Raw genomic sequence first — 17,248 nt, 5'->3', positions numbered from 1 at the left:
TGACACAGCACTGTATAACAAAGTATATAATCATTAGGCCATAATCATACACCGGCTGGAAGCCAAATATCCCAATATCAGGGCTGGCCTGTTAACACTCTCTCACTCATTCAGCATTCGCTGTGGCTGGATTTGTTTCGGTTTGGGCTCTGCAGTCCTAAAAGCAATACAAAGTTAGTCACAGTCCACTGTAGGAGTAAGACTTACTCTTACACAATTTTTTTTTGTTTGTTTGTTTTACCAAAAAAAACAAAAAAAAAAACAAACAACTAAAATCTTTCTGAATTGCTTATCTGATCTTAAGGTTATTTTAGTTTTTTTTTTTTTTTTTTAAAGAAAAGTTGTCTCTTCAAACAAAAATATTACTTTCATGTTTCAGCTTCTTCTGGTGGAGTCTGTGGAGCTTCCTTATGTCTGTTTTTACTTTGACCTTGCCAGGTCATCATTGTAAATGACAAATTGTTCTCAACTGAGCTTACCTGGTAAAACAAAGAATAAAAAAAAATTTAAAAAATACATTTTAAAAAAATTTACAGTATGTAGAAAGTAGACAGTTCCAGTATCAGGCAGCCAATACACTTTCAATATCTCAGAAAGCAGTTTCAACACAGAAACAGTATCTTACTACACACCTTTGTATAGGGATTGAATGATTGATGACCCCCTCCCAAGAAAATCAAGGTTTCAACCTTGCTAACATGTCCATATGTTGTTTTTTTTAATTTGCTATAAGACATAAAGTGATTGTTGTAAGTAAATCAACTCCACAGCTGAGCTTTTTCACCTCGAACCTGCAGTGTACAGATTCTTCTTTAGAATTTGTTGGAAATAAATATGGCTGAACTACTTCAGTGAAGAGTACTTTTACTGTGTTTGAACAGAGCTGTAGGTGAGCTGATGTCCTTGAGCTGCAGTGGTCACCAGGGGCGTGGGTGGAGAGAGAGGCAAGACCTGCAAATTCTAGAGGAAGCAATCAAGTAGAGTTACATCTAAGTCTTTTTTTTCCATGCCTATCAAGCATTCCAGAAGAATGGTGGTCCACGTGAATATTGCTGGATTTGTATCGATAACAATCCCTTCCTGCCTCACCTTTCATAGTAGTAGTTCAATTCCAATATCTATCAAGGAGCATGTATTCAACCGTGCTGCACTGACATATGAAAATCTAAATTCTTCTTCTTATATATTAGTGTATATATAGGAGGTTGTAATGCAGGTGTTTGGTCTGCAGCTCTCTTTGTCAGATCCCAAACAACCTCCACCATTTAATCCAAGGTGAAAAAGTCTCCATGGCACACGGAAGTTCTTTCTGTCATTGATTAAACCTTTAAATAATTGTCTCTGTGTATCACAGTTACATATTTAGATGAGTTTTCTTTTCTGAAAATAACCCCTTTCTACGTTAAAATGGCTTGGATGTAACTCCACACCATTACTTCCTTTGGAGAACAAGTTCATCTTTACCTCTCCTCAAACACTGTGAAACTGCTCTAGACTACACAATGGTAAGTTGTAACATTGGAGTAATTCATCCATATATGTTTGAAGCAGAAACTTATTCTGAAGAAGAATAAAGATACAGAAAGTTCCAGAAATTGACAAGATTGGTTCCTTAGGTTTGCTATGTAGAGAAACCTGGAAAACTGAATCTGTGTTTTTTAAGCTGTCACTGGTTGTCTGCACTTTCAACGTGGAAATGCTCAGCCATGGTGTCGACTGCTCATGTTGCTCATAATTTCAGCATACAAAAAAGTGGGATTTTTAAAAAATATTATCGTGAGCAGCAAAACTTATGTCCTGCCATCCATCATATATAAGCATATACAATACACTACATTAAAAGAACAACACAGGTAGCACCTAACATGCAAAAGTGCATCCAGAAATGTGCAAATAAATAACTGAAGTACTGAAACAGGTAAAAATGCCACAAGCAATAAATATTTCTATTTGCCAGTCTTTAGTCATTGGGACTGTAGCAGCTCGACAGCAAAATGACATAAAATGAAACTTTAAAAGAGGGAGGAAAGGAAAAGGAAGATGTAACCTTGGTAATTTTGTGGCTTCATTGAACAACATCAACAGTTTAACTGTTTTAATTTGCCCATATCTTTGCTTTATGACCATATTCCTTGTAAAAAAAATAATTGCAATCATCTCAGCCTCAGTTGTACTGTGTGTTTAGTACTGATTAGCATAAGGTAGCATCCATCCATCCCATGTCTCTACACTGCTTATTCCTCATTAGGGTTGCTTGGGGGCTGGAGTCTATCCCAGCTGACTTCTCAGGCAGGGGACACCCTGGACAGGTCAGCAGTCTATCACAGGGCTACACATAGAGACAAACAATCACACTCACATTCACACCTACGGACAATTTAGAATCACCAATTAACCTCAGCATGTTTTTGGACTGTAGGAGGAAGGCGGAGTACTCAGAGAAAACCCACATATATGCAGGGAGAACATGCTAATTCCACACAGCAAGATACCGGGAAGGAGGGATGCGAACCAGGGATCTTCTAGCTGCAAGGTGACAGTGCTAACCACCAAGCCAATGTCAAGCCCAGCATACTGACAGGAAAAGCTAAAATGTTAAACTTGGAAAACGTCAGTAGATTAGCATTGTCATTGTGAGCATATTAGCATGCAGAATTTAGCTCTGTGTCTCTATACAGTCTCTTTATGAGTGACATACTGCGAAAAGAAAGAAAGACGAAAGAAACTTCTTGGATTATCAACAGTGTCACAACGACTTCATAGTGCTCAAAGGAAAACTGATCTGACAGGGTGCAGTACATGTGATCGATTAATTGAAAAATTATCAAAAATGCAGTATGGCCAAATGCAATATCCAAATCACAGGAGCTTCAAATCTATGATAAAGGCGAAATGTGTCACAACCTAATATTCAAAATACAGCACTGTGGTGCTATACAGATGCTTCAACCCACAAAACATGCACACCAGATGTAAGGAAACACGCTTGTCTGGTACAGACCACAACAAAAATCACATTTTCATATTTTTTCAAGTGGAAAAGAAATCTAAAAATGCTGATATACACAAAAATAATGGCTTATGACTTACATTGCAATCAAACATCTGTCAAAAGTTGCAATTTGACTTTTTTACGTATTGTTTATAAATAGATCAGATAATAGTAGCCCTTCTGTACAACATTTTAATAAATTTTTTTGCACACATGCTTTGAGTTTGTGGTGCATTCAAAACACGTGATCAAAATGACTCACTTTGATGCCTTATATTGAAATGTATTATTTTATGAAGTCCACTAGACTAAAGGAACTGACTTTAAAAAGATGCTTCGCATTAAGGAGGAACTTGCTGAAAACACTCTTCCCAGATCACATTTGACAACCTCCCATCTGCTATCACAGCCAGGTAACATTTAGCATGCCAGATGTTCTTCACATCCAAAAACCAGGACTGACATTAAACCGTTGTTGAACATAAGAAACGTGCTGGCATTTATGCAGCCTGATGATTCTAATGTGAGTGACTGTAAAGCATCGTGTTGAGCACTGAGTTGCATATTCTCACAGCTGTACAGACAGGGAGGAAGAGTGTGTGGGAGGGGGTATTCCAGCACAGTGCATGATGTAACATGGACTACTATACAGGTAGCGGAGCACTGAGTCACTGTGCTGAGGGAGGAAACATGATAACATCCCAGCGACTATACATCTGTTTGGTCAGAGCTGCTCCTTTTCTCGACAGGCACAGCAACACTGATCATTTACACTCTCTCTGGCTGATAAACGGCACTTTGTAATCCCACATCTTTACAACAAAACTACAGCTACCACTTGACACTTGGCTCGACTGCTGATTAAATTGGAATGTGGTTGAAAAGGAAAGTTTAGTATCGGCCTTTGAAACAACAGTTTGGCCAAAGAAAACCTTAAGCTTAAGGTCAGCTAGTTTTTTCCCCAGGGATAGTGTTTGGATTTTGCAGTCTTCCTCAACAGGAATCATCTATCTATCTATCTATCTATCTGTCTGTCTGTCTGTCTGTCTGTCTGTCTGTCTGTCTGTCTGTCTGTCTGTCTGTCTGTCTGTCTGTCTGTCTGTCTGTCTGTCTGTCTGTCTGTCTATCTATCTATCTATCTATCTATCTATCTATCTATCTATCTATCTATCTATCTATCTATCCATCCATCCATCTATCCATCCATCCATCCATCCATCCATCCATCCATCCATCCATCCATCCATCCATCCATCCATCCATCATCCATTCATCCATCCATCCATCCATCTTCTCTGTGAGTGCAGTCTCATCCATTATTAATACTTTGTTTTTTTGGCTCCTGTTAAGAGGCCAGCTCTGCAAACGCTGCTTTTCTGACATCCGATCCCTGTGTTCATGTGTGCTTCAGTGTGTGTGTTTTGCATGTACAGAATATGTGCCTCACATCTCTGCTTGTCTCATCTTGTCTCCTTGGAATCTCTGAAAGCAGTGCAATACATCTTCAGTCATTAGATGCTAAGTGCATCATGATGTATGCATGCCCTAAACATAATGTAAGTACATCAGAAAACAACATGGGCTGCAGTGTGATGCTCTTATATTATGAGGCCTCTCCTCGGAGCTAAAATATTGGCCCGAGTCACAACGTAATATGTTTCACTGCACCAACTTCAAGACTACTTCTTGTTCGTAATATATTTGCAAATAATGTTAATTGCTAAAGTGGAAAAACTGTAAGTTAATAGCTAAGTAAAATATTATTTAAATAACAATTCAATCTCCCATCTGCTGATGAAGATCAGTATTAAAAATGCCCTGGATAAAGCTAAAAATTTCTAGAAAATTACAACCATATCATTTCATTTATTATTTTAGCCTTCAAACATTAAGCAATAGTAGAGCACATTTTAACATGCAACTATTATGAAAGCCAGTGAAATCCAACTCCAGTTTGCCTCCCAAACCATTTCCTGACTGTTACACGATCTTCAAAGATAAGACAGAGTGACGTTCGTACACTATAGCAGCATTCAGTAATCACGCAGTGTAGCATTCATCACAAACAAAATTGTTTTAGACACTCACACACCAAATATTGGCAGATCCTATCCACACACACACACACAAGGTATTACGTATAAAGTATCAAATATCTCAATAATGATGTCTCGTCTGTGTTCTCCTCATAACGCTTCGTAGTGGATCTGTGTGATTTGAAAACATTTTTTTTAAAAGCTGGATGCACATTCACCACGTGAGAGAGAAAGAAAAGGAAAGAAGCGAGAAAAAGGTAGTGCTTGTGTGAATAATGAAAAGGAGGTCAGTGCCTGAAGGGGTGGGGCGATGGTGAACGCTCTGCTCAAAGTAAAGCACAGAGAACATGGAGCTGCCTGCCACACACACTACATGTCCTACTGTGATGGTGGATTGACAAGTAATGCAGCAAAATACACTTGCATGTCCCGCCTTTGCACTTGCACCTCTTAAAATGACTGATAAGGTGTTAATGCTACAAAACATGAACTGCAAACATTTAATGTCATAGTAAACAGCTCACCTCAACTGTTTACTTTTGACTTGAGACATTTATTACACTTGATGAAAGAGACATTTAGACAAAGCTTTGGATTGTCCACGTGTCAAAGTGTATCCACAGGACTAACGAAAGAGAAACACTAGATATCTAAAGGCAAGCAGGTTGTGTCTTCTTAAGGCTTTCGAAATCAAACATACGACATTAAAAAGTGCAAGGAATGTACTAAACTGAGTGTGTTCCTGTAATTTTTAGCATGAACACTAAACACTATTTGGAAATAAAATACATTTGCTAGAAAGAATGCAGATTTACGGTTTGGCTTCTGTTTTGGCTTTTCAAACCTAAACACTATCTCCATATTTTATATACCGTCCATTCATGCAATATATATTAGTCCTTAATATCAACCAAACATTTACTTTCACCTGCTATGTTGAAGCATATATTACAACTAAATAAATCTTTTACCAAATTGTCCTCCAACTTTCTAAAGTATTCCAACTTGATGGGATATTTACAGGAATCTTCCCAGTGATGGATTCATTTTTCCAATTATTCCGACACCACATAAATGTTCTACTAACACATCATTAACTAACTGCATTAGTTTATAGCGTTACAGGTTACATTTACGCAACACCTCCATTCATGATTAGCAGTGTGTAGTACCCAGTAGTGTTACACTCAAATGAAATGCAGCCTGCTGTTTAAAGATACAATTACAATAACAATTAGTAAACTAAGGAGGAAACACAGTTAAAAGTGTCTCATCATGCTTGGCTAATAAGCGCAGTATTATGTCCAGCATTATGTCTTTTATGGGGACCATGTGCTGCCGAGGATCCTGACTTTTAGGACCTGTTATCTTCAGCCTCGCATGTTTTTCTCATGATATGTAAGTAAGTGCTACACGTGTACACCTCATTATTCTAGTTTTTAAATGGAACAACAAAAAGACATCCAGAGACATGATTATTAAGCTAGTGTTAGCTTCATGGTTTGTCATTTTTGAGTTGACAGATGTTGTGCTATAGCTGCAGAATTTATACTATTCGTAAAGAATTAAAAAGTGAACTGATAAAATCCCTGGATTAGAATATTTTTCAATTTGCAACTTGAGAGTTGTAGTTAATTTTTACCTGAAGATTTTATGTACATCAGCTTACACTATCACCTTTTATCAGAGAACCATACTGTAAAATCTAAGTGGATAGCCCAACTTAAAAAATAAATAAATAAAAATGCATTGCTTGAAAAATAGTGGAATGGGAACTGTGCGTTTTACTAAGAAATGTTTGTTAAGTACGCTACATTTACGCTTCAGTTTCAGTAACTCAAAAATAATTATGTAAAGAACTTAATTTAGATGCACTCTTCACTCAGTATAAACTCTGAATTACTATTTCAAACAACTAAACCATTTCGAGTGAAACCAACTAATGTGACATTTCCTAGACATTTGTAAGATGCATTTACATGAGCAGTAATCTGATTTTCATCATAGAACAGCACAGTTAATAATCAATCAGTGATTGAACCAGGACAGTTTCGTGGCTATCCAAGTTAACAGTGATCCAGCTGTGACTCTGCCAACCTTTTCAATAGGAAAAATGAATGGGACTTACTTCCATAACCAGTGGCGCCCAAAATAGCTCCCACTTCTTTGCAGCTCTATAGCAACAATAAGGCGGACCAGGATTAACAAACTGTCACTTCTGTAGTACCACTGCAATAACCAGCTTTGCAGGAGCATCTCCACTGATGCTTTTTAATTGAGAATTTTGCCGTTTGAGCTTACAGATAGTTTTTCCAAGTCAAGAGCAACATTTTTGAAATTGACGAGAGCCAATAATTGCTGGTGAGTGGTAGCTAATGGGAGAGTCCAGCATGACATTCAACATATGGCAGTTAAAGCTCACGACACTGCAGGAACGTGACCTGCACTTCCAACTGCCACCTAACTGACCAGCAAGCTCTGTCCACTCTACAAATTTAAAAGGATTATTATGAAGTTAGACTGTTGAGGCCAGAGCGAAACACGTTCCCTTTACCCACAGGTCCACACTAACGAGCTTAATACAGCATCTACACACAGAGACACTGAGCAGAGGGTCGGAGGCTCAGGTTCACCAGATAACCCTGCTTACTGTATAGGAGAGAGCACAGCGCGGTGGAGTAACGCCAGTTTTACTGAGGGATTATTGTGTGGTGATGCTATCATCACAACCACTCTCCCACTGTCTATTTATAGTTCACAGAGCTCTCCCTCCCTCTCCCTCCCTCTCTTTCCTTCTCTCTCTCTCTCCCTCTCTCTCTCTTTCAGTCTCTGTCAGATTCTCCATACTGAATGCCAAATGCATTAAAAGGAGAAGGTCAGAAAAAACAGAACCACTAACCAGCAGTTAGTGGTTTCAGAGTCAGAAAGAAACACCACCTGTCCTCTATCTTACACAGAGGGCTATTCTCAAGTTTCTAAACTTTAAATATGCCCCTATATGACACATAAATATCATTTTCACCACAGTGGATGACATTATTTTGCATCCGTGGATATAGTTTTAATCAGCGAGTGAGACTGAGTTCAGAGTCCTATTCAGGGACATTTTTTGCAAACACACAGCTGGAGATTTTTGACAGTCAGGTTCTTATTAATGTGTTTCATTAAGACTTCAACTTGCAGATGCACCTCATTTACTGAGTGGGATATTTGATCCCGGGACTATTAAAGTCAGTTCATTCAGTCAGGTAAGATCATCCTGTGGACCTTCTGCACAAACCGCACGTTTCAGTTCAGTGTGGCCATGCAACAATTTGCCCATTTTAGGCCAAAGTGAGTCCAGACTTGGTCATTTAGGAAGTAAATCCTCCCTAGACAGGTAATGGTTTGCACTGGATTTAGAAATTCTATTTTTAAAGTAGAGAGCGGCAGGGTCTTGAACATACGAACACGGACGGTGTGGCTGCTGATTTTGCCTGTCAGACAGCCTGCAGTGTCTGAGGCCGAGGCTGGGAACGCAGACGAGCCACGGCACCTTAATCTGGATTAGCTGCTAAATTAGAAGCCTGGTTGCTTGTATAATCCCAGTGACAAAGTTCCGCCAGCCCCCATGGCCATTTGACGGCAGCGTGTTCATTCAGGCCCGTCCAACATGCGCCAGACTGACAGTTGCAATAGCCATAAAGTACCGTCACGTTAATACAAATGTGAGATGAACTCTATCAACATGCCTGTATGAGTACACAATTAAAGCTATGAAAGAAAATCCTATGGTGGTACTCTACAATAAACGCCACATAGGACTTCTGTCAAGCATCACGAGAGTAATGGTGGTGGAAGAACTGCTCAATATCACAATAAAGAAATTAAAGTCCTGCATATAATTGCACATAAAGAATCTAAAGTAAAAGTAGTTACTATACAGAAAAATGGCTACTGTGTGCTACTGGTACACAAATGTTTATGACGTATTAAACTGTTAACACTAACACACTGACGCACATGTTGCATTAAACTTGTGCATATCTAGTCAGTGTAGCTGGTTCCAACTGTGTGATATGCAGTTCATGAGCTCAGTTCAGCTGTTTCTAACTCAGTGTCACAAGATAAATCAAAGGGGGAGGGGGGATTTTAACATGATCCAGAAAAGAAAAGAAATAAAATCTGTGTACATTTCTTTTGATTTTTTTTTTTTTTTTAAATCTTTGCTTAAACTTGAAGAAGAAGAATGTGAGAGCAAATGTGCCAAAGCACTCCTGAACTGCTACCAAAGAGAATAAAGACATTATTAAGTATGGCAAAGTATGGCAGCACACTTGAACCCCTACAGAAGCATGGACTGTTTGGACCCATGTGTGTCTTAGCTTCATATCTGTAGTAGCAATTAAATTAGAAAATACTTGCAATTACAGTGTTAAGATCAGTTATCACACATCAAAAGATATTAAACATAATTTCTCTTTTTTCTCTACAAATCCACAACAGTACAAGCGCACATGCACACATGTTGCATGGCTATCTTTGGAATGGCATTTACTGGCATAATGCTTTCTCACCCTAAAAAAGATCACAACTAAGTGCCGAACCCAACTTAAACCTCTGTATTCTAACCGTGACCCTCAATAAAAGTCTTAACCCACAAACAGTCCCTGGTGGGGGGCGAGAAAGTCAACAAGGGTTCCACTTTTCAGCGATTGAAACGCTTGAACTTGCTTTATGGCTCTTAACCAGGTTGCTTTCTTTGGACTAGATCCTTGCTTGTGCTCTATCTAGCTTTGGATTAAAGCATCTGCTAAATGAAATTGCAGAATTGTAAATGTCCTCACTCTGATGATCTAAAACTCACACTGGTTCTTGCAGTGACAGCTTCCCTGCACATATGGTGCCACAACAGCAGTGTCAGGGAAGGCTGTGCAGCAGTGGAGCAGCACATCAGGATATGTCCGTCAGTCAGTGTTGGTGTGTGTGAGCTCAAACACAACCTGGTTACATAATGCAGGCAGCAGCACAACAAATGTGCTCTGATGTCCTCAGAGTGGGAACACTACAGTCAGTTCATCCAATTCCAAAAGGTTAACAAGGTCTGACTGCCATTAAAACCTGTGTAAACTGAACTCCCTGAAAAGTCTACCAAGTTGCGCAATGGTCAACAACAGCCCGCTACCCAACACTGAAGTAAAGTGAACAGATTTTCACAACATTTTAGATTTTAAAATGGGTTCAGACTGTGTGTGTTTTTACACCAATCTCCGTCTCTCAGCAGAGCAGCATGTTGGCACATAAAACACCATCACCAAATTGTAACATTACACCGCAGCAAGTCATGTTGCGTTTGTCAGACATAAGAGCGCCATCAGTTATCATTTAAAGTCAGTCTGTATACTTTCTCCATCATGTTTCAGCTTTAAATGACGCGCAATCTCCAACAGATCGCTGTTTTCCAAGTGCACTTTTGGAGTACAGTGTCTACGTGCGATATAATCGTGCGTAACGGGAATTCCACGCTGCGCGTTTCCACTTCAGCGAGCCTTGACTGATGCCCACATCCATGGTTACTGTCCCATTCATTGGACACGTACAGATGCTGTATTTCACACAGCAAACGCTACTTTCCGGAGACAACACGGGAGCGCACAACGTTTCGCGTACAGACGAAGACACACAACTTTCAGTCACAAGCAGTGGACACCGAGTCACGGCAGCAGAGTTCAAGATGCAGTTGGAGACACTCACCCTGTGTGGCAGATCCGTCCAGCACGGAGCTAAAGTAGAAAAATAGATGTGAAAGAAGAGGCTCTCGGGCTGCGGTGATGACAGAGAGCTCAGCCCGCTGCTGCCGGTATGTCTGGTTCCGATTTCACCTAAAAAACTGAAGCGGCTCGTTCCCACTCAGTCCCACGGCTCCAATGTCACAGAACGCGGCCAATGCGAAGTCCTGTATGATCGGACTGCTGCTGCGTTTAAGTGTCAGCAGACAGATAGTAAACAAGCCAGCTGCCGCACGCGTGGGCTGTCAACACCTCATAAAACTCGGCTCACTTTACATTTTCGAGATGACAGTGAATCACAGTTTATTATCGCTTTATGGTAGTGTAACTAACATTCAAACGGATTTTAGCGCTAATGCCAGTTTCCCACTTGTTGTACTACTAGCCTAGCTTGCTAGCTTTGAGCACCGGAGCCTTAATTTAACTTTACTAAAAGAAATACATTTTAATTTGACACCTCGACGACCAAGCTTGCTGCATGCAAAACCTGTGATAAATGTACATACACGGTCTACTAACGTTCCTTGTAGTTGTTAAGCAGCAGGAGAGACTTGGCTCAGTTTGTGACTTATCTCACTGTACAGATATTAATTTGACTGGCGTAGAAAACCGGTCTGTATTCCCACCGTCCTTGAACGCCTCAGCAGGCAGCGTGTGACAGACGTGTCGTGCGGTGACTCACAGCTGAGTCACGGCCTCGTGTCCCGCCCACACTGCGGTGGCGGCCAATGGCGCTGGTGCGGAAGTGTGCACGGTGGCGGACGGTCACGCAGCCGTCCACAGCTCCTCTGGGTGCGGGTTAAAGGGACGCCAGCTCCCGGTCCACGTAGGGAAATCTGTCCCGGTGACCATGAAAGGTAGAGGGCCGGACACGTTACTCACATGTGACGGAGAGATGAGCGGACATCAGAGATAAACCGGATCACAGAGTCAATGACCCAAAAGAAGGCAAAAAGAATCTCTTTGAATTGAACAGTTGAGACTCCTGCCTGAGCAAAGATAAACAGTGTGTTCATTTCATGTACAGTCAATGGCTCTTCACATTCACATACACTTTTTAAAATGAAAGTTTTTAACTGTGATTTTCTGAACAATTTTCAGTTATTTTCAAATCTTCCCCGTTTTGTTAAATTACAGATTATTATTAATGTACTTAATTATAACTTCTTCTTTTACAACAGTTGACTGTAGCAAATTACACTTTTAAAATATTTTATATTACAGTTATAAATATATTCCATTGTTTGAAAGAAATGTGTGTATATTAAGGACTAACATATTGTAAATCATTTTTAATTGTCATGAAAGGTATTAATCTGCACATTGACTTTAAAAACAAAAGAAAAAACATTCATATAATCAATAGTCTGTATTTTTACAAATAATTTGTTTATTCACGGTGTGTAACCATAAAATCACATTTCTTCACTGTTCTCTCCCACTTACAGTCGCTTGAGCACACCAGCTCACCTATGACTGCTAAAATACGATATAACTACTTTATGCTACACAGTTGCAAGTTGTACTATTGGAGTAATTCAGCCATTCAAGTTCACAGTGGAAAAACATTCTGAAGAAGAAGAAGAATGATACAGAAAGCCTCACTCTGCATGTTGTCTCTTAGGTTTGCTATGAACACAGCTGTTTCAAGCTGGTAATGCACCGCTGCTGACTGACCAGTCGCTGCTTATTCTGCTCACGAAATATGTTTCAGTACACGAAAACATCACATGGACATGTAACAAGGAAAAAAAATAAAAATAAAAAATATTTTCAGCTACACTACCAGTCATTCAATGTTTTTTCTCTATTTTTACTACTTTCTACATTGTAGATATATACTGAAGACATCAAAACTATGAAGCAAGATACTGTATATGGAATTATGCAGCAAACCAGCAATTGTGAAATAACTCTAAATATGATTTATATTTTAGGTTCTTCAAAGGAGCCACTCTTTGATGACAGCTTTGCAAACCCTTCTGTCAATGAGCTTCATGAGGTAGTCACCTGAAATGGTTTTCATGACAGGTGTGCCTTGTCAAGGTTAATTTGTGGAATTTCTTGCCTTCTTAATGGGTTTGGGACCATCAGTTGTATTGTGCAGGTTGGTACACAGTTGACAGCTCTATTTGACAACTGTTAGAATCCACGGCAAGAATCGATCCGCTAAGTAAAGAGGAACGACAGTCCATCATTACTTCAGGAACTAAAGATCAGTCAGTCCGGAAATTGCAAAAACTTTGAATGTATCTCCAAGTGCAGTCGGAAAAACCATCAAGCGCTATGACGAAACTGGCTCACATGACGACAGCCCCTGGAAAGGAAGACCAAAAGTCACCTCTGCTGATGAGGATAAGTTCATCCACCAGCCTCAGAAATCACAAGTTAACAGCAGCTCAGATTAGAGCCCAGATAAATGCCACACAGAGTTCTAGTAGCAGACGCATCTGTACATCAATGGTTCAGAGGAGGCTACACCAATCAGGCCTTTATGGTCAAATAGCTGCTAAGGAACCACTGCTAAGGAAAAGCAACAAGCAGAAGAGATTTGTTTGGGCAAAGAAACATAAGGAATAGACATTAGAGCGGTGGAAATCTGTGCTTTGGTCTGATGAGTCCAAGTTTGAAATCTTTGGTTCCACCTGCCATGTCTTTGCGTGACACAGAAAAGGTGAATGCATGGTCTCTACATGCATGATTCCCACCGTGAATCATAGAGGAGGAGGTATGATGGTGTGGGGGTACTTTGCTGGTGACACTGTTGCAGATTTATTCAAAATTGAAGGCACACTGAACCAGCATGGCTACCACAGCATCCTGCAGTAACATGCCATCCCATCCACTTTGTGTTTAGTTGGATCATTATTTATTTTTCAACAGGACAATGATCCCAAACACACCTCCAGGCTGTTTAAGAGCTATTTGACCAAGGAGAGTGATGGAGTGCTACGTTAGATGACCTGGCCTCCACAGTCACCTGACCTAAACCCAATCAAGATGGTTTGGGATGAGATGGACCACAGAGTGAAAGCAGAAGGGTGAAAAAGTGCTCAGCATCTCTGGGAACTCTTTCAAGACTGTCGTCAAACCATTTCAGGTGATTACCTCATGAAGCTCATCGACAGAATGCCACAAGTGTGCAAAGCAGTAATCAAAGCAAAGGGTGGCTATTTTGAAGAATCTAAAATATTAAACATGTTTTGACTTATTTCACATTTTTTTTGTTGACTACATAATTTCATATGTGTTCATTAATAGTTTTGATGCCTTCAGTGAGAATCTACAATGTAAATAGCCATGAAAATAAAGAAAAAACATCAAAAGAGAAGGTGTATCCAAACTTTTGACTGGTGTATTTCTGACCACAAGTTCTGCTGGAGAAAAAACAAACTTATTAAAACACTGTGTTTATGTTCACATACAGAGCGGGTTAACAGAACTCTGTCACAAACAAAGCAAGCGGCAACTTCCAGGACTGATAAATGAAGCAAACGCTGAAATACCAAAAGCTGCCATGCTTTGAGCCGCCACTTGAGCCTGGCTCCAAAAGCGAGTCCATTTCCATAGACCCCCATAATAAAATGTCCAATTTTACAGCGGAAATAAACATGTTTACAGTGTGGTCTCAATGGCTAATTTACACATTTGACAGCAGTACATTTTTATGTAACTTGGCTGTTTAAATTGTATGAAGACCTAAAGCTATGCTAATTTGGAGGTGTGGCCGCCTTGAGAAATATCATATGACAGTTTATGGCACAGAGAACTTTTCACTGCCGGCCTCAGGTCCACTCACACTTCACCTCTTGTGGATTTGTGGATTAGTTGGGACTTAGGAGGAGTCAGGCACTGCTCAAAGGGACCCACCGGACTGAGCTTCAAAGCTCCTGCTGAGGACACCTACAGGAGGCGTCATGGTGGGTTCCTGAATCCTTATACGTAGTCTGGAAGAGAGCTTCACATACAGTATGACTATGATTTTTGCGCAGTTTATATTGGCAGTTTTGTTGGAATGAACTGTAGACGTAGACAGACACAAAACTTTCTCAATGTCTGCTGCCCTCTGTCTTCTAAACCCAACCTGAGCAGGTTGACCTGTAGAATCAACACTTTGCCACAACTGCCTCCTTCCAGTTTTCTTCCATCCCTGCACCTGCTTCATTTCACATGTCACAGCTCCACCACCACCAGAAGGAATGGGCAGTATTTGCTTTGGACCGATCTACAGCGATACATGTACAAAGAAGATTAGATAACTTCTGATTTGTATTGACCTCTAGTGGTAATCAGAGGGAGCTGCAACACAAATTCCACAGCCCTTGTTCCTCTTCAGGTACAACTGCCTCTGAGAGACATAAATAATTAACACACTAATTCACACAAGAAATCAATGAAAGCATTGATTCGACTGAAAGCATCAATGTATGTATACTGTGTGTGTATGTTTGGTTGCAGAAGGGTGCAGGTGTCTGAGCTCTGAAACAGAGTTAGCCAGTACTGAAATGCAGGAAAGGTTCTTCCTTTGCCACAGGATTTAACTTATTCAGTTACTTGCATAATACCCCAGTCAATTCACTGGCGAAGATCTGGTTAGTTCAGAAAACAGAGAAGAAAAGAACAGAAAAGTTGTGAGTAACTGAGGAATACTGCTGTTAACAGGTAAACCGTATTCAGCCACATAAAGTTTGAAGCTGTGGTATGGAGGCCTGGGACAGCTGATAAAACACATCTCCCATCATTATGCAGGACTCATGTACTAACACTGGTTAAGGAGGACAGACTGGTGCACCTTCCATCATGGCCACATTATCCTTTCATCAGGGAAAATGGTGAAGGAGTGTATGACTCTGAGTGGGCATTGCTAGAATAACCCACAGGAAGAACCAGGAAAGAAATGAGCTACTAGGACGTCTATTCATGCCGTATTTATTCTCTTCTCCATGCATTTGTACAGTACCAGAATCCTCTGCAAACAACCTGTAGCTGTTACTTTCACCTGCAGATTCCAGGAAGCAGCTGCACCCCAAGCCTCCACCTACACAGTGTCCTCTGACTCCTGCCTACAGTCTTTACCAGCAACCTGCAGCAGCAGCCTACATCTGAAGACTTTGGCAGACAACTGCAAGCTGAAAGACTTGAATCATCCTTCAGCCGAATCTGCGGTCAGATCCTGGCAAACAACTGATCAGAAGCCTCCACCTTCAGCTTCAGTCAGATTCCACCTAGCCTGATGTTGCAATCTGCTTCACAAAATTTACTTGTGTGGTAAGTGGCCAAAGGGTGGCGTTACAAACCTAACATGCAGGAGCTAGCACTACTAATAGATCAACACAGAATTGATATGGTTGCATAGCTTAACATTTTATGAAATATTTTACTTTCATTAATTGGATGCAACCCTATGCTCCATCTGCAATCTCTGGCAGCTACAACCTCCAACACTTCAGGTGCTGGTGACAAACATGACAAATGTGAAAGCTCCTGTCCTGCACTGGGCTTGTTCTAGGTCGCAACAAAGGCAAAGCCATGAAGAAATTATTGAACAGGCCATCTGGAAACGGGTTCTGGACTCAAAGGCACTTGGACCAGAGTTTGACATGTCTTCTGCTGACAAGTCTTATTGGAAAGTCAAACAAATTTCCTGCAGGGGGAGGCAAATCCTCACACAGTGACAGAAAACAATTAAAAGAGATGCAAAAGGACTACAAAGAGACAACAAATCACCACAAAGGCACAAAGAAAAACTGTTGTGTTCATGTAACCATTAATAAAAACTACTGCAGTTTCCTAGAGCTCATAGGGAGCTTTATTCTACCTGAACACAAGCAGTCCGGCTGCTAGTGATGGATGTGTTCTTGTCTAATGGTTGAACAGTACATGCAAGCTCATTTATATGGAGTTAAAACTATGTACGAAACAAATCATTTTCATGTTTTACCACTGATAAAGCCCCAGAGCCTTGGTCTTCTCTGTTGCTCTCCTCTTGCAGGTTTCTGGCTGGGCTGAGCCAATAATCATCTATCCTGGTACACCTGGTTGGTGTATCTGTTGACATTGTACCTGGTTATATAAGCCGGCCTGCTGAGCCAGAGTTCTCTCCGCTCCTCTTACACTCAGACACCCATGCTCTCTTTTGTTTTACTTTGCTTTGTTTTACATTGACAATATGCACCACACATCGACCACTGCCACCACACACCCTCACACACGACTGATGCTTACTACCACACCTCATTGTCATATTCCTCTTAATAAATAATCTTTTGCTGCAGTTAAACCTCTCTGTGCATTTCCTCTTTTGCTGTGGCCTAAGAGCCAATCGTAAAAACCATCAAGGCGGGTTTTAAACCACTAATCTACTGTCAGACGTGTCTCAGTAGTTTTGTAACTGTAAAGACTTATAGAACATCCCATTAACAACATATGCTAACAATTTCACTGTTGGTTGT

General features: G+C 40.5%; 1 protein-coding gene across 1 annotated transcript in view; it reads right to left on the bottom strand.

Moving 5' to 3' along the window:
• Positions 1-10,957, bottom strand: part of sertad2b (SERTA domain containing 2b) — a 54,234-nt gene extending 43,277 nt beyond the window's left edge. Inside the window, exon 1 of the mRNA XM_023279404.3 lies at positions 10,762-10,957. The gene's annotated coding sequence lies outside the window, so the exon portion shown is untranslated. The remainder of the gene's footprint in view (positions 1-10,761) is intronic.
• Positions 10,958-17,248: the final 6,291 nt, after the last annotated feature.

Source organism: Amphiprion ocellaris, chromosome 16 (assembly GCF_022539595.1).
Source record: "Amphiprion ocellaris isolate individual 3 ecotype Okinawa chromosome 16, ASM2253959v1, whole genome shotgun sequence".
NCBI lineage: Eukaryota > Metazoa > Chordata > Actinopteri > Pomacentridae > Amphiprion > Amphiprion ocellaris.
This window is presented reverse-complemented; position numbering and strand designations above follow the sequence as displayed.